The 25,596-nt window shown below is 45.1% G+C and overlaps 1 protein-coding gene across 8 annotated transcripts in view; it reads left to right on the top strand.

Annotated features, from left to right (window-relative positions):
• The window catches only part of LINGO1 (leucine rich repeat and Ig domain containing 1), a 487,413-nt gene that overhangs the window by 155,348 nt on the left and 306,469 nt on the right, over positions 1–25,596 (top strand). The window lies entirely within an intron of this gene.

Here is a 25,596-nt window from a genome sequence, read left to right as displayed (position 1 = left end):
GGTATGTGCTGTTTAGGAAGACCGAAACAAAGGTAAAGGTGGGGGAGTAGCATTGTATGTCAATAATGAGGTGAAATGTAACGAAATAACTAGCAATGCAATGGATAATACAGAGTCTGTTTGGGCAATGGTGACATTGGGGAAGAAAACTACTAGAGCGTCCCCTGGGATAGTGATTGGGGTGTGCTATAGACCGCCGGGATCTAGCCTGGATATGGATAGAGAGTTCTTTAATGTTTTTAAGGAGGTAAATACTAATAGGAACTGTATGATCATGGGAGACTCTAACTTCCCGGATATAGATTGGGGAAACAAATGCTAGTAATAATAATAGGGCTCAGCTTTTCCTAAACGTGATAACTGATGAATTCCTTCATCAAGTAGTTGCTGAACCGATGAGGGGGGATGCCATTTTAGATCTGATTTTGGTGAGTAACGAGGACCTTGTTGAGGAAATAGTTGTAGGGGACAACCTTGGCTCGAGTGATCATGAGCTAATTCGTTTCAAAATAAATGGAAGGATAAACAAAATTGCATCTGAGACTAAGGTTTACGATTTCAAAAGGGCTAACTTTACTAAATTAAGGCAACTAGTTAGGGAAGTGGATTGGACTAACATATTTTGGGATTTAAAGGCGGAAGACGCCTGGGGTTACTTCAGGTTGAAGTTGCAGGAGCTGTCAGAGGCCTGTATCCTGAGAAAGGGAAAACAGTTCATAGGTAGCAGTTTTAGACCGAGCTGGATGAGCAAGCGTCTCAGAGGGGTCATTAAGAAAAAACAGAAAGCCTACAAGGACTGGAAAATGGGAGGGATCAGCAAAGAAACCTACCTTATTGAGGTCAGAGGGTGTAGGGAAGCAGTGAGAAAGGCAAAGAGCCGGGTGGAGATGGACCTAGCGAAGGGGATTAAAACCAATAGCAAAAGGTTTTTTAGCCATATAAATAGGAAGAAAACCAAGAAGGAAGAAGTGGGACCGCTTAAAACTTTAAACGGAGTGGAGATTAGGGATAATCTTGGCATGGCACAATATCTAAACGAATATTTTGCCTCGGTCTTTAATGAGGCTAATGAAGGGCTAAGGAATAGTGGTAGAGGGACTGACGGGAATGAAGATATGGGGGTAGACATTACGGTATCTGAGGTAGAAGCCAAACTTGAACAGCTTAACGGAAGTAAATCCGGGGGCCCGGATAATCTTCATCCTAGAATATTAAGGGAATTGGCGAGTGAAATTGCAAGCCCGTTAGCGATGATTTTTAATAAATCTCTAAACTCGGGGATTGTACCGTTTGACTGGAGATTAGCTAATATAGTTCCTATATTCAAGAAGGGGGAAAAAAAGTGACCCAGGTAACTACAGGCCTGTTAGTTTAACATCTGTAGTATGCAAAGTCATGGAAAAAATTTTAAAGGAGAGAGTGGTTACGGACCTTGAGGCTGATGGCAACTGGGACAAATTACAGCATGGTTTTACGAAAGGTAGATCATGCCAAACCAACCTGATCTCCTTCTTTGAGAAAGTAACAGATTTTTTAGACAAGGGAAATGCGGTGGATCTAATATATCTTGATTTCAGTAAGGCGTTTGATACGGTACCACATGAGGAATTACTGGTTAAATTGGAAAAGATGGGGATCGAAATGAAAATCCAGAGGTGGATAAGGAGCTGGTTAAAGGGGAGACTGCAGAGGGTCGTATTGAAGGGTGATCTGTCGGGTTGGAGGGGGGTTACCAGTGGAGTTTCTCAAGGTTCGGTTTTGGGTCCGATTTTATTTAATCTATTTATTGCTGACCTCGGAACCAAAAGTAGGAGTGGGCTGATAAAGTTTGCGGATGACACCAAGTTGGGAGGTATTGCCAATTCGGAAAAGGATCGGGATATCCTCCAGGGAGATTTGGATGACCTTGTAAACTGGAGCATTAGTAACAGGATGAAATTCAATAATGAGAAGTGTAAGGTTATGCATTTAGGGATGACTAACAAGAATTTTAGTTATAAGCTGGGGACGCATCAGTTGGAAGTAACGGAGGAAGAGAAGGACCTAGGAGTCCTGGTTGATCGTAGGATGACTATGAGTAGGCAATGTGATGTGGCCGTTAAAAAAGCTAATGCGGTCTTGGGATGCATTAGGCGAGGTATTTCTAGTAGAGATAAGGAGGTGCTAGTCCCGTTATATAAGGTGTTGGTGAGACCTCATTTGGAGTATTGTGTGCAGTTTTGGTCTCCCATGTTTAAGAAGGATGAATTCAAACTGGAACGGGTACAAAGAAGGGCCACTAGAATGATCCGAGGAATGGAAAGCCTGTCGTATGAAAGGAGACTTGAGGAGCTCGGTTTGTTTTCCTTAACCAAAAGAAGGATAAGAGGAGATATGATTGCACTCTTTAAATATATCAGAGGGATAAATACCAGGGAAGGAGAGGAATTATTTCAGCTCAGTGCTAATATGGACACGAGGACAAACGGATATAAATTGTCAGTCAGGAAATTTAGGCTTGAAATTAGACGAAGGTTTCTAACCATCAGAGGAGTGCAATTCTGGAACAGCCTACTGAGGGAAACAGTGGGGGCGAAGGACCTCCATGACTTTAAGATTAAGCTGGATAAGTTTATGGAGGGGATGGTATGATAGGATAACGGGTTTAGTCAATAGGTCAATAACGTGCCACACCGGTAATTAGTACAAAGGGTCAATGTTGGGATATTGTTAGCCTTTTCCAGAGGGTCTGGCTGGAGAGTCTTGCCCACATGCTCGGGGTTCAGCTGATCGCCATATTTGGGGTCGGGAAGGAATTTTCCTCCAGGGTAGATTGGCAGTGGCCCTGGAGGTTTTTCGCCTTCCTCTGAAGCATGGGGCAGGGGTCGCTTGCTGGTGGATTTTCTGCTACTTGAAGTCTTTAAATCATGATTTGGAGCATTCAACAGCAGAGTCAAGGGAGAGAATTAGTTCAGGAGTGGGTGGATCGGCTTATGTGGCCTGCATCTTGCAGGAGGTCAGACTAGATGATCATAATGGTCCCTTCTGATCGTGAATTCTATGATTCTATGAAAGAGGTTGTCTTCATTCCTCTGACCTCAGGTGCTCCGGCTATTGCATGTTAGGGAGAGGAGGCATTCTTCCTACCTCGAATGCCCAGAGCGCCCGCTGCCCCATACTGACAACAGGGCGGTCTCCATGTCCCTTAGAACCCCCTCTGCCCCACACTGGGTTGGAGGCTGTCCCCTTGCCTGGAGCTAGTACTTATCTGGTAGCATATCCTTTTGGAGAGAAGGTACCTCAGTGAATACATGTCTGCATTACAACAGTAATCCAGTTTGTCTCTGATCTATCGCTAATCAATCCCAGCTGCTGTGGAGCTGGCTAATTGTGCAGGAATAAGGATTCACCTTGAGCAGTTTAGGGAAGGGGGAGCAAGGGGGCGAAGATGGGATGGGGGCGTGTTACTGTTCATTGATTCCTGTGGCACCTTATAGACTAACAGACGTTTTGCAGCATGAGCTTTCGTGGGTGAATACCCACTTCTTCGGATGCAAGTAGTGGAAATTTCCAGGGGCAGGTTTATATATGCAAGCAAGAAGCAAGCTAGAGATAACGAGGTTAGTTCAATCAGGGAGGATGAGGCCCTGTTCTAGCAGTTGAGTGAAAACCAAGGGAGGAGAAACTGGTTCTGTAGTTGGCAAGCCATTCACAGTCTTTGTTTAATCCTGAGCTGATGGTGTCAAATTTGCAGATGAACTGGAGCTCAGCAGTTTCTCTTTGAAGTCTGGTCCTGAAGTTTTTTTGCTGCAGGATGGCCACCTTAAGATCTGCTATTGTGTGGCCAGGGAGGTTGAAGTGTTCTCCTGCAGGTTTTTGAATATTGCCATTCCTAATGAGTGAGTGGACGGGATATTGTGCACCCGCATGGCCCCACAATATGCCAATATTTTTATGGCTGACCTGGAACAACGCATTCAGCTGGCATATCACGCCCCTTCTCTACCTATGCTACATTGATGACATCTTCATCATCTGGACCCATGGGAAGGAGTGGCTCTGGAAAGGTCCACCACGATGGTTCAACAGCTTCCACCCCACCATCAACCTCAGCCTGGACCAATCTACACGGAGGTCCTGATTGAACTAACCTCGTTATCTCTAGCTTGCTTCTTGCTTGCATATATACCCCTGCCTGAAAATTCCTACTTGCATTGCATCCGAAGTAGTGGGTATCCACGAGCTCATGCTGCAAAAACGTCTGTTAGTCTATAAGGTGCCACAGGATTGGTTCCTGAGTTAGAGTTACTATGGTGCGGTGTTCTTGTTCATTGATTGAAAGCCAAGGTCCAGTTTCCTGAGTATTACCCAGAACAGCTATTCAGTGTTTTCCCATTCGACTAAATGTTAACCTGCTTGAGCCATGCTGGAGGGGAGACCAGGAAGAGACTGTTTTCTGCCAGTGATTGACTCAGGTAGCAGGGCTTGAAGGTAAGTGAGTCAGTGTCCCCCAAGATCTGTGAATGGGGGAGGCACAGTCCTCTCTCATGAATTCTGCCCTGAAATTCTGCCCTGTCTGATTTTAGGATCCTGTTGATATATCAGATTGACCAGATATGACTAGAGCTAATTGAATGATTACAAACCACCGTGGGTTTGTACAGCCCATGCTGCCACGGCTTTACTGTTTTGTTATTGGAGCTAGCTAGATCAAAGCTAGCTTGGGTATGTCTATACTTGCTGGTGTCACACCTCCGACTACAGCCTAGATGTACCCAAAGCCTGAGTGGTTTTGCTTTTCTTCCATAGGAACTGCCATATAGGTCAGACCAATGGCCCATCTAGCCCAGTAGCCTGTCTTCTGACAGTGGCAGGTGTCAGATGCTTCTGAGGGTATGAACAAAACAGGGCAGTTTTGAGTGATCTATCCCCTGTTGTCCAGTCCCAGCTTCTGGCAGTCAGATGTTTAAGAACACCCAGGGCATGGTGTTGTGTATCTGACCATCTTGGCTAATAGCCATTGATCGACCTATCCTTCTTGAAGCCCATCTAATTCATCTTTGAACCCAGTTATAATTTTTGTCTTCACAACATCCCTGGCAACGAGTTCCACAGGTTGACTGTGCGTTGTGTGAAGAAGTGTTTTCTTTTGTTTGTTTAAAACCTGCTGCCTATTAATTTCATTGAGGGCCCTCTAGTTCTCGTGTTATGTGACGGGGTAAGTAACACTTCCTTATCCACTTTTTGCATACCAGTCACAATTTTATAGACCTATATCAGATACCCCCTTAGTTGTCTCTTTTCCTAGCTGAAAAGTCCCAGTCTTTTTAATCTCGCCTTGTACGGAAGCTTGTTCCATAACCCTAATCATTTTCATTGCCCTTTTCTGTACTTTTTCCAGTTCTAAGATATCCTTTTTTTGAGATGCAGAGATGAGAACTGCATGCAGTACTCAAGGTGTGGGCGTACCATAGATTTATATAGTGGCATTATGGTAGTTTCTGTCTTATTATCTGTCCCTTTCCTAATGGTGCCTAACTTGTGTTAGCTTTTTTGATTGCCTCTGCACATTGAGCAGATGTTTTCAGAGAACTATCCACAATGACTGCAAGATCTCTGTTTTTTTGAGTGGTAACAGCTAATTTAGATCTCATTATTTTGTATGTACAGTTGGGATTATGCTTTCCAGTATGCATTACTTTGTACTTATCAACATTAAATTTCATCTGCCATTTTGGTGCCCAGTTACCCAGTTTAGTGAGATCCCTTTGTAACTCTTTGCAGACAGCTTTGAATTTAACCATCTTGAGTAATTTTGTATCATCTACAGATTTTGCCACCTCACTGTTCACCCCCCTTTCTAGATCATTTATGAACATGTTGTGAATAGCATAGGAACCAATACAGATCCTTGCGGTCCCCCCACCCCAATATTTACCTCTCTCCACTGTGAAAACTATTAATTCCTACCCTTTGTTTCATTTCTTTTAACCAGTTACTGATTCATTAGAGGGCCTTCCCTCTTATCCCATGATTACTTGGTTTGGTTAAGAGCCTTTGGTGGGGGACCTTGTCAAAGGCTTTCTGAAAGTCCAAATATGCTGGATCCCTCTTGTCCATGTGCTTGTTGACACCCCCATAGAATTCTAATAGATTGGAGAGGTCTGATTTCCCTTTACAAAAGCCATGTTGCCTCTTCCCCATCATATCGTGTTCATCTAGGTGTCTGACAATTCTGTCAAATTTCAACCAATTTGCCTGGTATTGAAGTTAGGCTTATCAGCCTGTAATTGCCAGGATTGCCTCTGGAGCCTTTTTAAAAAAAATTGGAGTTACATTAGCTACCCTCCAGTCATCTGACAGAGAGGCTGATTTCAGAGATAGGTTACATACCAGTTAGTAGTTCTGCAATTTCATATTTGAGTTCCTTCAGAACTCTTGGGTGAATGCCATCTGGTTCGGGTGACTTATTATTGTTTCATTAATCAGTTTGTTCCAGAACCCCCTTTACTGACACCGCATCTGGGAGAGTGCCTCAGATTTATCACCTAAAAAGAATATCTCATATGTGGGGATCTCCCCTCACATCCTCTGCAGTGAAGACCGTTGCAAATAATTCATTTAGCTTGTCTTTAGCAGCCTTGTCTTCCTTGAGTGCTCCTTTAGCACCTTGATCATCCAGCGGCTCCACTGATTGGCAGGTTTTATATATATATATTGATATTGCTGTTAGTTTTTGTGTATTTATTTAGTTGTTCTCCAAATTCTTTCTTGGTGTGCATAATTACATTTTTATACGTGACTTGCCAGAGTTTATGCTCCTTTCTATTTTTCCCACTAGGATTTGACTTCCAATTTTTAGAGGATGCCTTTTTCCCAGTAACTTTTTCTTTTACCCTGCTGTTTAGCCATGGTAGCATTTTTTTTATTTGGGGTATACATTTAGTTTGAACCCCCATTATGGTGTTTTTAAATACTCTCCATGCAGTTCTCAGACATTTCACTGTTGGGACTGTTCCTTTTATTTTCCGTTTAACTAGCCTCCTCATTTTTGTGTAGTTCCCCTTTTTGAAGTTAAATGCTACCATGGTGAGTTTCTTTGGCATTTTCCCTCTACAAGGATGTTACATTTAATTACATGATGGCAGCTATTACCGAGCTGTTCAGCCTCTTCCCCTATTAGCGTCAAGGTTGTTCTAACTATAGAAACAGATGCTTTGGTTGGGTTCCAGTTGGGGATCGTAGGAAGGAGAGAACTTAAGGGGAGAGTGAGTTACTCTCATGCCCCAGGAGAAAGGTAAGGTTCCTCTCCCAGGGCAGGATTAAGGTCAGTAGGTGAAACACTGAACTGGAATCCTCCAATCGCAGACACAATTTCCCTCTCCTGCTCACTTGCTCCACAAATGGCCTGTCTCTGAGGTCCTGGTTGTGCTTCTCATATGTGTTATGCAGGAGGCCAAACTAGAGGAGCTGATGGTCTCGTCTGCCCTTAAAACCTATTAATCTATTGATGGTGGAAAATAACAACTGACCTGAACGTGCACCTCAAACCTGAATCAAACTCAAAATAAACACTCCTGAGGTTCAGAAACGTTGAGGTAATTTCCCCACCCCCACACTTAATGTGTCTCTGGATCTGAATAAAAGAAGCAGCATGGAATAAATGAATTGTGGCATTTCCAACCCAGCCAGAAACAGAACCAGACATTCAAACCTGTTTGGAGAGATCTTCTGGCTATTTTTTGCCAATAGGTCCAGGGTGATGGACCTTTTGGCAAGATACAAACTCTTTCTGCTCTATTGGGTCGAATATTCAGTATTCTACGAGTTAGGTAGCGTCAGCCAGTGAAAGGGATTTTCTCTGTCTATAGAAGTGAAACCACCACCTCCAAAAGGTGTTCAAGGCAAGCGACATGCTAATGAGGCTTTCTGAAGATCATCTACATGCTACTCTCATCGCCTGTAGGCTGTGGCGTTGGCAGGAAGTTCAACATTTGATTAAGTTCACCTCAGGATTCCTGTAAACACTGAAACAGGAAGAGAAGCAAGAATCTAGGCCTGCCCTAATATGTCTGGAACACCTGCATGGGAAGATGGAAATGCATTTTGTTACTGTGGACCAATTCATAGCGCTGACTCCGTAGGTGCTCTGGGGCTGGAGCAGTCACAGAAAAAAAATAGTGGGTGCTTAGCACCCGCTAGCCGCAGCTGTTTGGTGGCATCCCCAGTCAGTTGTTTGGTGGTACCCCCAATTAGCTGATTAGGGCACCACCAAACAGCTGTTTGGCAGCTCGGGGAGGGGGTTGGGGGAGGGCAGAGAGCACCTAGGGGGCAGGGACCTCCGGGAGGGTGTGGAGTGGGGGCAAGAAGAGGCAGAGCCAGGGCAGGGCCTTGGGGGAGTGGGCAAAGTGGGGTGAGAAGAGGCGGAGTGGGGGCAGGGCTTTGGGGGATGGAAGGAGAGGGGCGGGGCCTCAGAGCAGAGCATGGGTGGAGCACCCTCAGGGAAAATTAAAACTAAGTGCCTAAGCACCAACTAGTGAAAAAATCTCTCCAGAGCTGTGTGTTGTCCTAGGGGCAACCCCTCATGTATGCCTGAAAACAAAGGTGATTGTAATAAGAGGGATTTACCATAACAGACACACACTTTTCATTGTGTTTGTAAAGGTGCTAATAAATGGACCTATCTTTCACATTTGTGATTGGCTCTCCCTTTTCTGCCCTTTGCCAAAGGGACTCTGCTTTTGTTTAATAACTGGAAATGGATGTGGAGCTCGTAGCACTGGGATTACTGCTGTGTAGGGCACCTTGGGAGGAGGAGGGGAAAAGGGTGCTGAATTCTGAGCTCAGAAATGACAGTGCCAGGATTGAAGTATTGATTTGGGCACTGCATGTGGAGCTGGGCAGGGAATAGTTTTTCCATCCTGAAAATATTTTTGAGAGTTTGAAATTTTTTCACATCTTGATTTGGGACAAAAAGTCAAAATCTCAAAAATATTCATGAACCGAAAACCTGATTTTTTTTTCATTTTTGATCAGTCAAAACATTTCTTTGAGAGAATTTGGAAATGTTTCATTTTGATTTTGATCTTTTTTCTTTTTTGACCTTTTTTCAGTCTAATTTATCTTACATTTCTAAATACAGAGTTGTTCGGAACCGGAAAACTGGAAATTTTCATTTAAAAATGTCAAAATAAAAGGTTTTGACAATTTTGAAACAGGATTCCGTGGCAGTGTTTTGAGTTGAAAAACTCATTGAACCCATTCTTGTTTTGCAAGCAGTTTCAGTTTTGACAAATCAACATTTTGTCAAAAAAATTGCAACCAGTTAAACATAAGAACAGCCATACTGGGTCAGACCAAAGGTCCATCTAGCCCAGTATACTGTCTTTCGACAGTGGCCAATTCCAGGTGCTTCATGGGGAATGAACAGAACAGGTGATCATCAAGTGATCCATCCCCTGTTGCCCATTTCCAGCTTCTGGCAAACAGAGGCTAGGGACACCATCCCTGCCCACCCTGGCTAATAATCACTGATGGACCTATCCTCCATGAATTTAACTAGTTCTTTTTTTGAACCCTGTTATAGTCTTGCCCTTCACAACATCCTCTGATAAGAGTTCTACAGGTTGGCTGTGCGTTGTGTGAAGAAATACTTCCTTTTGTTTGTTTTAAATCTACTGCCTATTAATTTCATCGGGTGACCCCTAGTTCTTGTATTATGAGAAGGAGCAAATAACATTTCCTCATTTATTTTCTCCACACCAGTCATGATTTTATAGATCTCTATTGTGTCTCCCAGTTGTAATTGGGATCTCCTTCCATGGACATCAAACCTCTCTTACACATGAGTCATTCTCCCACACGGCGAGTTTCAGTCTCATATTGCCATGGGATGCCAATCCTTACATCCATGTGGCTTCTACACACAGTGTCCTTTCAGCTTCTGATGAATTCTGCAGTCAGACAACTTGCAAATTATTTATATTTATGCAGAGACCTGGGTTTTTCTTCTTTAATTTCTTCTTATGATTTTTTCCCTTCTCTTTTTTATCCCATATCAGCTTGGTACCTACAGATTATCCTGTAAGAATAAAATAAGGGCTTGTCAACCCTTTTTATGCATTTGTTAAGATGAAAATAACATTCCTAACCTTTTTCAATGCTTGATTTTCTGCTTCCTCTGCTGCGTCTTGATATAATTTGACTGTCTAAAGGATCTTCAGCCCAAAAGAGAAAGGAAAGGGGGAAGAATAAGAATAATAAAGAACGTATTTCTGACAAGATGATAAGGGTTTTAAGCATTACAGCATAAATCCTGCCTTCAAAGATGGAATACCATGCCTGAACCTGGGCTTTTGTTCAGCATTCCTTGTCGGCTGATAATCCTGTGTCCCTGTCTGCATTGGAGTGTAGGGAACACCTGTCTCTTTAAGATGGGAAATTTCAGTGAGAAGAAAGGGAGTGTGCCACTTGTGATATTGAAATGAACGGCGAGGCGAGAGCAGAGAAGGAGAGGATTTTCAATGGTAATGAGGCTTCGCCTGGGTTGGGATAATTATTTTTTTTCTCCCCTTCCTTCCTTTCAAGCATAAGATGATGTTTAAAGGCCTGTTTCTTTTTATCCTTCCCCTTCGTTTGTTTGTTTGTTCTTTTTGCCCCAGCTGTTGTGTTTGCACCGCAAAGAGAAAACTGGGACCTGTAATTAAGATGAATTCTGGAGATGACAATGGCTTGCTACCGTACAGGTGATCGTCACTAGGTTAATGGATGCTGCTGGTGCATGGGCTGTGAAAGCACCTAGCCAAAGCTAGAAGAATCTTTTCTACCACGTGGGCATGGGCACACTCCCCTCTCCCCTAAAAATTAGAGATGGGCCCAACCTGCCACATTTGGATGTAAACCTTAGGTGAGATTCTGTGCTGCCCCTCTAAGAGGCCAGATGCTTCTAAGACTCTGCTTGCTGCAACCCTGTCCCTAACGCTTCCCTGCCCCAGCCCTGCCCTGGCATGCCTTCTCTGCCAGGATTTGCAAAGAGGTCCTCAGAAAGCAGCCTTATGGCTGTCTTCCTCAGTTTCTGCACTGGAGGACTCCTCCTGCAGATTCGGGCTTTTAGGGATCCTTTATGCCCTTCTGGCCCTTTTATCCCATGTAAAGGGGCCAGAACAGGGGTGAGATCTCACCTCTGAACTGTCACAAGGTTTGAGGTAATCTGAATCCAGGCTGTTGGCTCATCTGCATTAGAGAGATGCGGCACTGGTCAAATTGATACTTGGATCTTTGCGGTGACTGAGGTCAGAGATTTTAAGGCCGGAAAGGACTATTGTGATCATCTAGTCTTGCATACCATATCAGAGAACCTCACCCAGTGATCTCTGCATCAAGCACAGAATTTCGGATTGAGCTAGAGCATCTCTCTCAGAAAAACACCCAGTCTTGATGTACAGACTGTCACATCCTTACGTAAGTTGTTCCCATGATTAACTACGCTTACTGTTAAAGATTTGTACCTTATTTCGAATTGGAATTTGTTTGGCTTCAGCTTCCAACTGCTGGATCTCAGTACGCCTTTGGTAGATTGAAGAGCCCTCTGTGATTTGAAATCTTTTCCTTATGTAGGTACTTGTAGCCCCTGATGAATGAGGCTTTTTTTTTCATAGAAATGTTTTTTTGACTGAAAAAAGGGTTTTTAACTAAACAAAGCTTTTCACACGAATGTCTGCTTTCCATGGAACCTTTTGACTTTCCATCAAAAAACAAACCACCCCAAAACCAAAAAGTTTTGGCTGAAAACCAAACATTTTGATTTGGAAATGGTGCCATGATGCCTCATGGGAATTGTAGTTCATGTTCTTCATTCCTTCATTCTTTTCCATGGACCATGTTCCCCAGCTGGACTACACCTCTCATAATACATTGCAGCCATGAGACTCCATTGATGCACTGCGGGAGCTCAGAAAGAGCAGAGACTGTGATTGACGTAACAAGAGAGACATAATCCAGCCAGGGAGTTCCCATTTACAATTACTTTTTCAGATCTATCATGTTTCTAGTTTTTAATTCATTTAATATGGGTTGCATTGATTTTGTTTGTCCTGAGTTTTGGGGGTTCATGCCCATCGCTACTAGAACTGTTAATAAACAGGATCAAGACACTTAGCTTTTTGTCATTCTGAGGTTCCTACTTTTGCATTTGGATCTTATGAATATTATGAATAAGAACTTGTGATGGACAAGGTGAAAACCAACCTGTGTTTTCCCCCAAACAAAGATCTGCATCCTAATCTAGGTTCAAAATTTTGGTTAACTTTATATTCCCCCATAATTTTCCACTTATGCTGCTGCCTCTACACTTCTTGTCTCTGATCAGGACTACAAGGAGAATGGTTGAAATATTATGAAAGAGGCAATATGGAAAGTCAAGAAGTATGGCCAAATTTCCTGGAGAAGCGTCGATATTCTAGACCCAAAGTGAACCAAAAAGCCTTCCAAAGATTCCCCACCACTGATAAGAAGTGGCTCTAATTTCAGACAGAATTAGGCTGTTCTGGTAAGAGTTCTAGCCCACTGGAATATTATCAAAATTCTGTGGGCCTGATTCCTATCTGGTAGAAATCGATGAATCTCTGACTTTAATAAAGCTGTATTGATTTACATCTAGAAAGGATCTGGTTATTCATCGCAAGTGCCATATCTTCTAGTTTGCTTGGCCTTTGCTCTGGCAAAGAAGAGAAATGCTTTCTGTCTCTGGTTAATTGCCGGAACTGCTGACTCAGGATGCTGCTGCTGTTTTGCAGGGTTAATTTGGGTCAGAAGGGTCTGAGTTCAAATGTGTTACCCGCTTGGGAGGTATAAGCAAAGACGGTACACATTCGGCTACTCCAATATTTATTCTGGCTCTCCCTTTTTAACCAAATCTCTTGAGTCACCCTGTTTTTTTCCATCAAACATTGTTTGGCTTGGTTTTTTTATATATTTTATTTTCTCCCTCTTCATTGTACAAGATGTGACAGTAAATCTATCATGTATGCAGAGGATCGTGCGGGGTGTTCTAACAGTCATTTGCATCCAGATGTGTTAATGGCTTTGGGGTATCTCCTGATAATGTTGTTTTTGTGCTGCATATATTACACCATAAAAAGTTAATGTGCAGAATCTGACTTTAAATTCACGAGAGTGAAAGATTCTTCAGAGCTGGGTCCTCAGCTCCCAGCATTGTGTGTCAGGGACTAACACACAGGCAGTGTGTTTGGGAACGTGGCACAGTACAAAGTATCATCAGCCTTTGTTCTGAATGCCCTCGCTTTGGGGAATTTAAGGCAGCGCAATAATGTGGTTTAAATATGCTCTAGCTAGGGCTGCCTTGTGTCTGCCTTAGTGAGGCCCTGGACTAAGGTCAGGCTGCTGGTGCAAACGGCAGCATTCTGTGGGAGACTGGACTAATGGTGGTGGCTGCAGGAAGGATTGAGGTGTACTTGCTGAGATGGGGGAAGAGCCCTTACTGTGGGAGGCAGCTTAACCTATTTCTGGCTGGAATGAGAGCCTGGGTGCTGGGAAAGTCTGGATCCAAGTCCGGGTTCAGACAGGAACTCACTTTGGACAAGTCATTTCAGCTACGCTTGTGAAACAGTTCCCGCCTTTCTGGTACCTTCATTTTTGGCCGCCCAACCTGAATCCCTTAGAGCCTGACTTCTCAGAGGGCCTGGGCCCCCTCCAGCTGCCACTGGCTCCTGGAGGAGTTGGGGGTGCTAAGCAGTGCTGAAAATCCAGACCCAAGTGTCCCAGATGGAGCACCAAGGCACCCAGAATTAGAGGACCCTTCTGCAGACATGGGTCTCAGTCTCTCTGTGTCTCTCTCTCTCTGTACAGGGGTAGTGTGAGGCTTAACCAGTGATGCGCTCTGTGGTCTTGAGATGCAAGGCACTGTATGAGGGTAATGCATTATGGTTTCATTGGAATATTGGAGTACTGAGGTGCCTGGGCAGGGCGATGCTGTGCCCCAGCCTGGAACAGCAGAAGAGGCTACAGGTTAGGCATCAGGTATTTTGGCATAGCATTGTTGGTGAAACCTGCAGTGTTTCCTATGCTACTTCCGGCTGTAACCAGTGGTCTTTCTCTCCTTGAAATGATGGGCTCCCTCATTCACAGCCCTTGTCACGTATTCCTCTGCTGCTGGCATGGACATTAGAGCTGGAGCGTGGAGAGAAGAGAACAGTACTCCCATGCACAGACAGGCCCAGCAAGGAGAGGGTGGGAAACAAATAATCACACCCAGAATAGGAATAAGTGTGTGGGGGGGGGGGGGAGAGGGGGAGTGGGGACGACAGACAAGAGAATCTCACTCCTTGTGCCATCTGCTGCAGGGTTAATTTTTTTCTGCATATTCTCTTTCTCTTGTGCTTTGTGGTGTTATAGCTCCTCAACATAGGCAAGTGAGAATGGTTGGGGGAATCAGCAGGAAACCAGCTCTCTAGCGTGCTTGTAATAGAGTGATGGGTATAAACCCTAGCTCTGGATCTCCAGCCTCTGAACTGTGGGGAACTTTGGGTCTGCATCCAAACCTTATGACTGGAGCCCTTCTCTGGCTGGAACATAGTTGGGTCAGGATTCGTTGTCTTTACTGAGAGGAGAGCTGAAGGAATAATAGATTTTGCAGCTTGCTGGCAATTCCAAAAAATCAGAAAAAAATGTTATTTCAGATCTAACCAAAAATGAATTGTTTTCAAAGGATTCAGCACACTTGTAAGCATTGCTGCTTGGGTTTTTTAAAATATACTAAAGGAAATTTAGAAATGAAAAGTGATTTCAAACAAAAAAGGTCACAATATTTCATTTAAAAATGTCAAAATGAAACATTTAGATCATTTTTTGGAAATTTTTTAGGGTTTTTTTCCCACCAAAACAATTCAGTGAAACTGACTCAAACTTGCAAGTTTTGGTGTTACCAAATCTGCATTTTTGGTTGGAAAAAAAGGTTCAACTGAAAAATTTCACCCAGCTCCATGAGAGCTTTATGAGAGGCATTTACCTGCCAGGGAGGCCTGTGCCGTTAGTCACGTGGGGAAAATGCTCCAGAAAGGAGAGACTCAAATCCACATTGCATGTGCTGCTAAGGGCGAGTCCACACTTCAAAATTAGATTGACTAATTATGTTGCTCAGGGCTGTGGAAAATGTCACTCCCTGACTATTAGTAAGGTCAACCCTAACTGCTAGTGTAGATGTGGTTAGGACGACAGAAGAATTCTGTTACCTCACAGAGAGGTGGATCAGCTGCGTTGATGGAAAACCCCCTTCCATCGAGGCAGGGAGTGTCTACACTACAGCTCTACAGTGGCATAGCTGCAGTGCCCTAGCTGGGTTGCTGTAGGGCTTGTAGTGTAGACACAGCCTCAGACAGCTGCAGTGGTTGGCATTGTGAGTGGCATGCCCAGAGCAGACACCTTGGGGGCACTTGGGAACCCAGGGAGAAGGGGAAGTTAGATTTTACTGGTGGTGCCAGATGGCCCTGCAGAGATTTCTCCTGAGGCCCACCTGCCTGAGCCTCCTGTGCCTTGACATGCCTGTGGGGTGAGTAAATACCATTCTCTCTCCCTTCTCAGTGAGTGGATGTGCTTGGCTGGTTAATATGTTGAAGAATTTACTGTTCCTTGTGGGCACTCCCCATGGTGGAGGCAGAGCTGAGCCGAACCACCCATGAAGAACACTGGAAGGCTTTGAACCCCAGGGAGGCAAAATACCTCATAAAAGGCAACCGGGGTACCAGGGTTGCTCCACCACCCCTCAGGAGTGTGTGGGGAGGGCAGGACTCGGACCTTGCCTCCTCTCCTCCTGCTCTGGAGGCGTTTGTGCCCCAGGGGTGCTATGAGAGAGCAGCCCCCGCACTTGGCAGCACCCCGGGACTGCTGTTGTGACTGGGCCCTGAGCTGGGGAATGGGCCTTGCTTTCTCCCCCACATCCCCTCCTAAATGTGCCAGCCACAGCTAAACCTAATGATGGCCAGTGTGATGTCAAGAGGGATCTGGCCCAAGCCCACCAACTCCTTTCACGTAAGCCACCCAAGAGCTGTCAGATGGCAGTGACTGCTAGTCACCACCCGAATGGGCCAGATTTGAGCCGGGACCTAGAATGGACCCCACTGTGCCATATGTGCCTTTGCCAGTCTCCTGAGCTGTCTAGTTGCCTGGAGCTTTGGATCTGGTCGGTTTTACAGACCGGCTATGTCTACACTACAAGTTAGGGGCATGGTTTCAGGTGAGTTTCTACTCGGCATGGCTCAGCTGTACCTCCACTGCCGCTACCAGTGGCTACACTGCTATTTAATACCCAGGAGAGAGCTTGCACAAGTATGCGTACACAAGCAGGGGGCAGGCTAAGGGCAGGGCCCAGAAAATTAAAGTTCATTGGAGATTAATTGAAGGTCAGATCTAGATGCTTGCAATACTTTGGGAGCACTCGATGCCTCCTAGCCACAATCCCAAGTTCTAACGTAGCAAACAAATCTCAGTCTTAACTACAGCTGAGCTGGATGGGTCCTGTATGGTTTGGAATAGTGAAGTGTTGCAGGTCAGGACCGAGGCCCCAGAAGTGGAGCGGTAGTATGTGGGTCAGAGCAGAGGTGCATTGACAGAGCTGACTGGAGAGGGATGTGGAATAGCAGGGAGCGTTAGAGGGCAGAGATGGACAGAGTAAGTTTGGCCTCATAAAGTTAAAGTAGCTGGTTCTTGCTGCCACAGAATCTACAGCCCCAAAGAAGGTGTCCGTGTGCAGACTCCTGGACAGAAATCAAACTGGGAGGGAGAGAGGGAGCGGAAAGTTCAGGGCTAATTGGGCACCAGTTGAAACGCTAAAGATGTGGGAAGCCCTGGTGAAGTGGAGCAAGGAGCGGCATATGGATCTGATCAGCAAGTGATGTGTGAGAGCATCTGAAATCTTCTCGCCCGCCCACATACACACGTGCTGTAGAGGCCCCAGCAAATGCCACCGCACGTGCCAGCTCGAGCCGCGCGTGCCAAAGGACCCAACGCAAGGCTGGAAGAAATGGAAGCTACGCCTTGGTGTGTGGGTGGCAGCGAGAGGCAGCTGCTGTGAAGTATGTGCTGAGGAGGTGGAAGGACTGCAATAGGGAAAGCAGCCAGCAGGGGGATGTAATAAGCAAAGCAGGAGGGCTACTTTATCCAACACCATCTTACAGCAACTAGTTGCTGTTGTAACCCCATCAGTGCACTATAGTTACTCTGCGCTGGCTCCCTGAGGTGCAGCTTCCATCCTGTTTGAATCTGGCCCTAAACTCAGTTCCTTGCCCACCGACTGGGGGAATTGCCTTGTGGTACCAATACCAACTTCTCTTTCTTGACTGGCAGGCCCAGCCTGCCCGCATGGGTCCTGTTCAGTTGGGCGCCAGAACACACAGCTTTTCGAGGGTACCGCCTGCCAGGACTCTGCAGACTGGTGGTGTTGAGCATGAGGTTCTCCACCTGACTCAGGGCAGGTTGCCATGGTTACTGCACTGCCTGACTTCCATGGCAATGGGAATTTTTCTGCTGACAGTTACAATCCAACACCTTGAAGGCCTGTTGACCCCTTTCCCCTCATGACTATTTTTCATCTCCTGCCTAAACACAGTGGTCTGGGCTGAGTCCTCCCCATCCCAACATGACTGCCCATCGCTCTGCTTCCAGCACTGCATGTGGAAGTGTCGCCAGCAGTGATGGAGTATTGTAGATGGGTCCTGCTGAAGGTGCACAGGCCCTAACCAGGCCCAGTGATAACAGCAGCAATGCAGAGTGCAAAGCATGGCATCTTGGCTATAGCTCCTTCCTTGGCTATCTGGTGCAACTGGGTGCAGCTACACCATAAGGGAGCAGCCTGGAGTAATGTGTTGGTTTGGTATGGGTGGTCATGTCTCCCACTAGTGGCTAGTCCCTGTAAACTGGTTACTCACTAATAAACCCAGTAAGAAGAGGAGCTGAACGTTGTGAGTTTGATCCCCACTGCTGACTGTAGTGTGTGCCTATGCATGCAACTATGGTGCATTATGCTGGGACCTCTAAAATGCTGATTGTAGTGGAAGTGACAGGCTCTGAGCCCATGTTCTATAGGGGAAGCTGGGGTTAGCTTATAGCTATCTTACTGCTACAGTGACTGCTGCAGGTATTGACTACAGGGGTATGTTCCATCAGACATTTTAAATAAAAACTATAATCAAAACAGAGAGGGTTGGTTTTTTTTTTGCTACTGTGGGGCATGTATTTTTGTGTCTGAGCACATAAAATGTCTGGATTGTTTTTCTTAAGACCTTTTAATGTGAAATCCCACCCTTCACTCATTTCACCTTGCAAAACCACCTTGTGTTTTGCTCATTTCAAACGATATTGATGCGGAGGAGATGGAAGATGATCTCCTTGGCTTTTCCTGGGGGATTGTGCTGTTTCTGGGAGGCTCAAGTTCCCATCTGGAAGCTGATGGTGACGTGGGAGCTCTCAAAGAGGATGGCTAGTTATGAATTAGAGATGGGAGCCTGATGGGGCGTATGTGTCCTGTCCCTCTGTGAATTAGAAAGGGTTTAAACCCCTTAGCTGGGCAGAAGGAGGAAGCTAGCCCCTAAATACTGCCTCAGCTACCAGACCTGGAGAGAGGAGCTCTGGCTTGTTGTTTGGCTGCTGGAAGCAGAGCTTACAGCTGCACCTCCTAAGTGAGGAAAGGCCATAAAAAGGAAGCAGAGGCTTCTGGGAGGAAAAGCATTGCTGAGAAGGAACAGGAGCTGTTCTCTGGTCTCCTCCAAACTCCGGAGCCTCATGAACCAGGGCAAAAAAGGAACTAGTGACTGTTTGCCTGCCTTGTTCCAACAAAGGCTCTGCTATGCCCAAAATCTGTATCCCTGGTAAGAGCTGCCTTTGGTTGCTGTCTCCATCTGGACCCTTGGCTGAAGAAAGGAGCCCTGTGTAGTCTGTGGGCACTGGGATTAGATGGAAGGCAGTGACCCTGCCTGTGTGCTGTTTGGTTTGTTGCTGTGGACAAAGACTGTTCTGTTTTTCTCCGGCTGAGACTGAAACTCTATTGGGGGAGCCAGAGGGTTTCTGACAGAAAGGACCCCAAGCCTCGGGGTGGGGAGGATGGCCCTGTTACAGGGTCCAAACCCTGCAGTCCCAGCCCTGGATGCTCCCTAACATGGGTGGTTGTAACCCAGGTGCAAACATTCTTGTTGGTGTGCAGATTTGGCTCATTAGAGGGGTTTAAGGTGGGAACTCTGATTCAAACCTGCATCTAGATTCATTATTTCCATATGGGGCTCTCTCTAGCCAGGAGGAAATGGGCTTTCATGTGTAGTCTATTGCCTGAGCCAAAGGGGAAGTTTTCTAGTATTGTCATTAACTCTCCAACTTGGAGATGAAATCTCTTCTCCTATTGCCTTGAGAGCACTCTCTGCAGCGATACCCTGACAGCTTAAATCCTTCCCCATTTCCAGTGTATCAGCACATCAGCTGTCCACTCGAAACCACTGACAGTGAGCAAGGCCAAAACATACTGCAACTGTCCTTTTGTCACAGGAGCTGCTGGCTATACTGTATGGTTCTTGATCCCATCCCCCTGTTGCATAGCTGGATCTCGGTTGGGTCTGGGAACAGACGCTGCAGGCCAGGCTGTGGGGTTTCTTATTGCATCCCCATGGCACAGAGCTGGGTCTGGGAGCAGGCACTGCTGGACTTTGCTTCAAGGGGCCAATGTTCTCTCTTTTATGTCTGATGCTCAATTCTTGTCTGCGTGGTGTTCCTGGGCCTGGTGATTTTTATTGGTTAATAATCTCAGCCCTCTATCATTCTCCTTGTTATGCAAATGATACACCGATTTACTGTCCTCCCTGTCAAGCCTGCTCTGTAGAGAGAGCCAGCAGTAAACATCTTCTAATAAACCAGTGTTGCATGTTCTGTGGTCAGAGTATTAACCCCTAGTATTCAGCTCAGATTATTTGGGCACTGCAAAATAATGGAATAAGGAAGTGTGGATGAAATTCATTCGCTGTGTCTAGTCTGGTCTCTTGTGAGCTAAGAACTCCTTGGCTGTCACCTGAGCATTTCTCTAAGATTTAGAAATCCTTGGGGAGTGGTAGGAGGTTTCCCAGCCCTGGGCTCAGATGCCTGCTTTTCAGTAGCAGTGTGACAACCCTGCGGAAGCCTTGCAGGAGCCAGTCATGCTGGGGTTTTGGTAAAGACCTAGCTTTGCAGTGGGATCTCAGATGACACCAAAATAAGCTTTCCCAGGTGCATGGCCAGTTCTTGGAGTGGCTGTGAAATCCCTCTAAATGAAGATTCAGGATTGCTGCTGCTGGACCATCACAGAAGAAACAATGCAGCCTGGAGCCCAGAATTCAGCCCCCTGGGGTCAGATGGAAATAACTCTGCAAAAGCTAGAACAGTGTTAACGTTGCATCTCCTCCTAAAAAAATGTCATTCTGTTGCAGCAGTTCCCTCATTCCGAATGCTGTATGAATTTCCCCTTCAGGAACTCATGGTTTCTGCTGTGCTGAGACGATGGACAGTTGGGGCTTGGATCTTGTTAAACCCTGTGCTCCTCTCAGCCGGATCCAGCCTGTTCTCTACATGGCCCTCTCCGCTGGGGGCACTGCCATGGAGCATGTGTATTAGCTCTGCCTGATTTGGGGGCCTACCTCATCTTTGGAAGACCTCAGCCTAGGAGTAGGTAAGACCGTCTGTCTGTCCTCTTCGCTTGTTCTGCTGGTTTGTCTTCACAAAGTCACCCACAGATTCATAAGGCTAGAAGGGACCATTATGATCATCTACTCTGATCTGCATAGTGCCGGGTGATTCTTGCAGTGATGGGAATTATTCTTCCCTGCTACATAAGTGAATGCTACCAAATCCTGCTGAACTTGTGCTTGAACAAGACCATGTCATGATTTTGTGGAAAGGATTCAGGTTCCAAAATGGCCATTGAGTACATCCTGGCTTCTTAAAATCTTCCTGTCTGCCTTTCTCTCTGACCTTTGTGTATGTGGAACCAAGAAGCTCATGAATGAGACAGCAAGCAAGAGAAGGTGATGTGACCTGTGATCTGCAGGACAGAAATTGCTTGGTTGCAGGGGCTTCCTAAAGAGGCTTCTGTGCTCTTATTGCCTCAAATGAAGCTTGGATGGATGAAACACACTTCACAGCTCACAATCTCTTAATCTCCAATAGACTTGATTGTTTTAGTCAAATTACAAGCGTCATACAGAGTAACTGCACTCATTGGAGAACGTGTTCAGAATTTCACACTGAAAAACTATTTATTCATTTCCCTTTCTCTCTCCTACTTCCTGGCTACAGAACACATGACATCCATGTAAAGGACATGTTAAACACGCAAAGAAATAGCATGTGAAATATAGCACGTGTGTAATTTATAATAGGGTTGTCGATTAATTGCAGTTAACTCACATGATTAACTCAAAATTAATCATGATTTTAAAAAAATAATCGTGATTAATCAGTTTTAATTGCACTGTTAAACAATAGAATCCCAATTGAAATGTATTCAATATTTTTGGATGGTTTTTCTACATTTTCAAATATGTTGACTTCAGTTACAACACAGAATACAAAGTGTACAGTGCTCACTTTATATTATTTTTATTACAAATATTTGCACTGTAAAAATGATAAACAAAAGAAATAGTATTTTTCAATTCACCTCATGCAAGTACTGTAGTGTAATCTCTTTGTCGTGAAAGTGCAATTTACAAATGTAATTTTTTTTGTGACATAATTGCACTAAAAAACAAAACAGTGTAAAACTTTAGAACAGTGTTTCCCAAACTTGGGATGCCGCTTGTGTATGGAAAACCCCTGGCGGGCCGGGCCGGTTTGTTTACCTGCTGTGTCCGCAAGTTCGGCTGATTGCAGCTCCCACTGGCTGTGGTTCACTGCTCCATACTCTGTATGACGCTTGTAATTTGACTAAAACAATCAAGTATATTGGAGATTAAGGGATTTTGAACTCTGAAGTGTGTTTCATCCATCCAGGTGGTTGAAGCTTGAAGGGGCATATGAATCTTTAGTGCATCTGACACATAAATATCTTACTACGACAGTGCCATGTGAATGCCTGTTCTCATTTTCAGGTGACTTTGTAAACAAGAAACAGGCAGCATTCTCTTGCAAATGTAAACAAACTTGTTTGTCTGAGCGACGGGCAGAATAAGAAGTAGGACTGAGTGGACTTGTAGGTTCTAAAGTTTACATTGTTTTATTTTTGAATGCAGGTTTCTTTGTACATAATTCTACATTTGTAAGTTCAACTTTCATGATAAAGAGATTGCATTACAGTACTTGTAGTGGGGGAATTGAAAAATACTATTTCTTTTGGTTTTTTTTACCGTGCAAATATTTGTATATAAAAAATAAAGTGAGTGCTGTACATTTTGTATTCTGTGTTGTAATTAAAATCAATATATTTTAAAATGTAGAAAAAATCCAAAAATATTTAAATAAATGATATCTATTATTGTTTAACAGCGCGATTAATCGCACAATTAATCGTGATTAATTTTTTTAAATCTCTTGACAGCCCTAATTTATAGCAATCGGGTGTAGTGACCTCAACAGCTGTTCTGGTTGAAATCTGCCACATTTTCGTGTATTTTTTTCTGGTGATCAGGACAGAAAGTTTGGCTTGGAACAATGTGCTGTGTATTGTGACTGCTAGGAAGGGGGAGGAGCAGCAGGGCTCTCCCTTGGCTTTTTGGATCCCTCTGCCTAGGCAGATAGGCAAAGATCCAGGAAGATTCCTGTAGCTTGCACAGGGAAAGCAGCAGTTCTGGTGGGATCTGCAGGACTCCATACTGCTGCATTGATTTGCAGTGTCCAGAGGTGGTTGGTCTGGTAGGGCAAAGTGAAGAAGGGTGGCAGGAAATGGAAGGGCAGGAGAAAACTATTTCTATCACGAGCCAGGGAAATGTCTCGCTGTTCAGTAAATAATTTAATGAGCACTAAAAGGCTCCCAGAAACTACAGCCTTTGACTGTGATGCTGCAGAGCTGCTCATGTTGGCAGAGTGATGGTGTCCCTTTTCCCCCATGTGCCTGGAGACTCTATGCACACCAAGGACAGAGCAGAAGATAGATCTGCCCAGTTGAGTCCCCTCCTTCCCCTGTGTGGAGGGAGGAATGGAGTGGGGAGAAGATGGACAAGGAGGATGAAAGCTTGCTGGCTCCATGGTCTCTTGTTCTCTGTGTGGGTGGGCTAGGGATGCTGCCAAAGCAACATTCTTCGGGGATGGGGATGCCTTGTACTGCTCAGCTGGGATTCCACTACATTGGTCCTCTTTGGCTGGCAGTGATGGGAACATTTTTTCATCTAAATGTGTTCAAATTGAAATGGTTTGTGGAGAGAGACTCTGATAAGGAGCTGCTGGAACCCAGGCAGGTTTTGGTCAGAAACCAGCCTAGTTTCCTGCCGGCTCACTTGTCCAGGTCCTCAGCAACCCACCGTGTGAACTGCCTTGGAGCTGGGCCTTCATTCACTTTCAGAGACTTTCCAAATGGTTGGATATTGAAATCCTCTATGGCTGGAACTGCCATTCTCCACCCAGCTCTGAGGATAATTCCAGTAGTACCTAGAGGTCCCAAATGAGATCATAGGGCCTCATTGTGTTAGGCATTGTTCTCACATGACGTAAGAGATTACAACCTAAATAGACAGGAAGTAGTATGCCCATTTTACACATGGAGAGACCAAGGCACAGAGACTTTCCCTGACTTTCCCAAAGTCACACAGAGGGTCTGTGGCAGATTTTCCACATCCCAGTCCAGTTCCTTCCATATTTCTTCCCAAAGTGGACTGCAATTGTGTTACAGTATGGCTTTTTGTCCCCTTTGAGCTGAAACTTGGACTGTTCTTTAAACCTGAATGTGTTTGAGTCCAGGTATGGCGGTTCCCTGTATTCCAGCCCTTCGCTCCCCTCCTGCTGTTGGTTGGGGGAGCCATCCTCCATCCTCCTCCACTGCTGCATGGAATTGCTTTCTAAGCTGTGATGGGACCAAACAAACAGAACCTGTTGCTCACTGTGATTGATTTAAAGTAACAACCCCAAGGAGCCGGTGACGTAACAACCCAGTCTATCATCTTTACAGCCAGTCGTTTGAATACACAATGCCCATTCCTGCTCCTATTACAGAGCCAATACCCAGTCACAGAGAGTACTTTATTGTCTGAGGAATACTTATGCAAACTAACACAATGGCTTAATAGGGAACACCTGGAGAAATCTCCAAAGAAAGTGCTGTAAATTCCTCCTTCCCCTGTATTTATGGGAAGATTTTTCACTGATATTTATAGTTTCCCAGACACGTTGTTGTGGCTCTTTTGCATAGATTTGCATAGAGTGTTATATGAGTTTAGGAGGTGTTGGAGGAGGAGGTGTTAATGGGCAGCCCTGTGTTTCTTGCAGAACAGGTTCCCATGACAAATCTCTTACTCTGTTCGCCCAACAAACTTCCAACTTCCTGCCGAGCACACAGGCTTGCCCAAGCCTCTAGATGGGGAGCCATCAGCATGTGTGTTTGGGGAGATGCTAACAAAGGGAAGTGTAGTGATTTCTGGGTTATCATAGCAAAAATGGTTGGACACTGAAAAAACATTATTTGATCGCTGGATCTGATGGGGCGCCCTGAGCTGGGTTTGGTGGCTGCCCACAAGGGCACTGGATTTTGCAATCAGTGTTATGGAGCACGCTTGGATGGAATTGGCAGGGGGCAGTGAGGGGTTGTGATGGACCTTTGGCGTACAACCTGGATCTGTAGAACTGCTGTGCACCCTTCACTCTCCAAACTGGGCTGTGTCTCCCAATGCTGTGCTAGTTGCAAGCAGCCAACCCCTCCAGGTGCGGTTATCACTCAGCCACTATCATGCAGAGACATACCCAGCTAAGTCGCATAAATGCTCTCTAAGCTACTCGTGAACTGCACATAAGGAGGCACCTGCAAATTCCCCCCGATTCAGCCTTGCATCCCAGAAGTGCACTGTCTCACACTGCTCCAAACCTTCTCTTGATCAATGCAAGCTCATTAATTAGTTTGCCACTTTGTCAAAGGATAGTGGACATGCACCAGATTTCCCAGGCACTTTAGAAAAACTCATTGATGAGGATAAAACATTAAAATAAGTTTATTAACTATAGAAAGAGATTTTAAATGATTATAAGTGGCAGGCATAAAGGTCAGAGATAGTTACTAAAGAAATAAAAATAAAATTGCAGTCTAAATTCTAAACCTTATCAGACTAAGTGATATTTGAATCAAACAGTTTTTCTCACCCTGCTAGGTGTTGTAAGCAGTTCACAGTTCTTAATACACAGGCTGAATTCCCTAGGACCAATCTCCCCAGTTCAAAGTCTTTTCCATCCAAACATTCTTGTTGCCTTCAAAATAGGTAGGGGAAGAGAGAGGCCAGGGGCTGATGTCACAGTCCCCAATTTATATCACCAAATCCATGGGCATGGAAAGATACTGCCTCAAATATGGAGTCAGGGTTCCCATGTGCTACGTGCCCTGCTAAGGGACTGGGCCTCCATTGTCTGTGTGCTTCAGGAGGCAACCACTAGGAGAGTCAATTCTCCTTAATGGGC

This window comes from Mauremys reevesii, linkage group 10, assembly GCF_016161935.1.
Source record: "Mauremys reevesii isolate NIE-2019 linkage group 10, ASM1616193v1, whole genome shotgun sequence".
NCBI lineage: Eukaryota > Metazoa > Chordata > Testudines > Geoemydidae > Mauremys > Mauremys reevesii.
The sequence above is the reverse complement of the archived record's forward strand: the minus strand, read 5'-3'. Positions and strand labels throughout refer to the sequence as shown.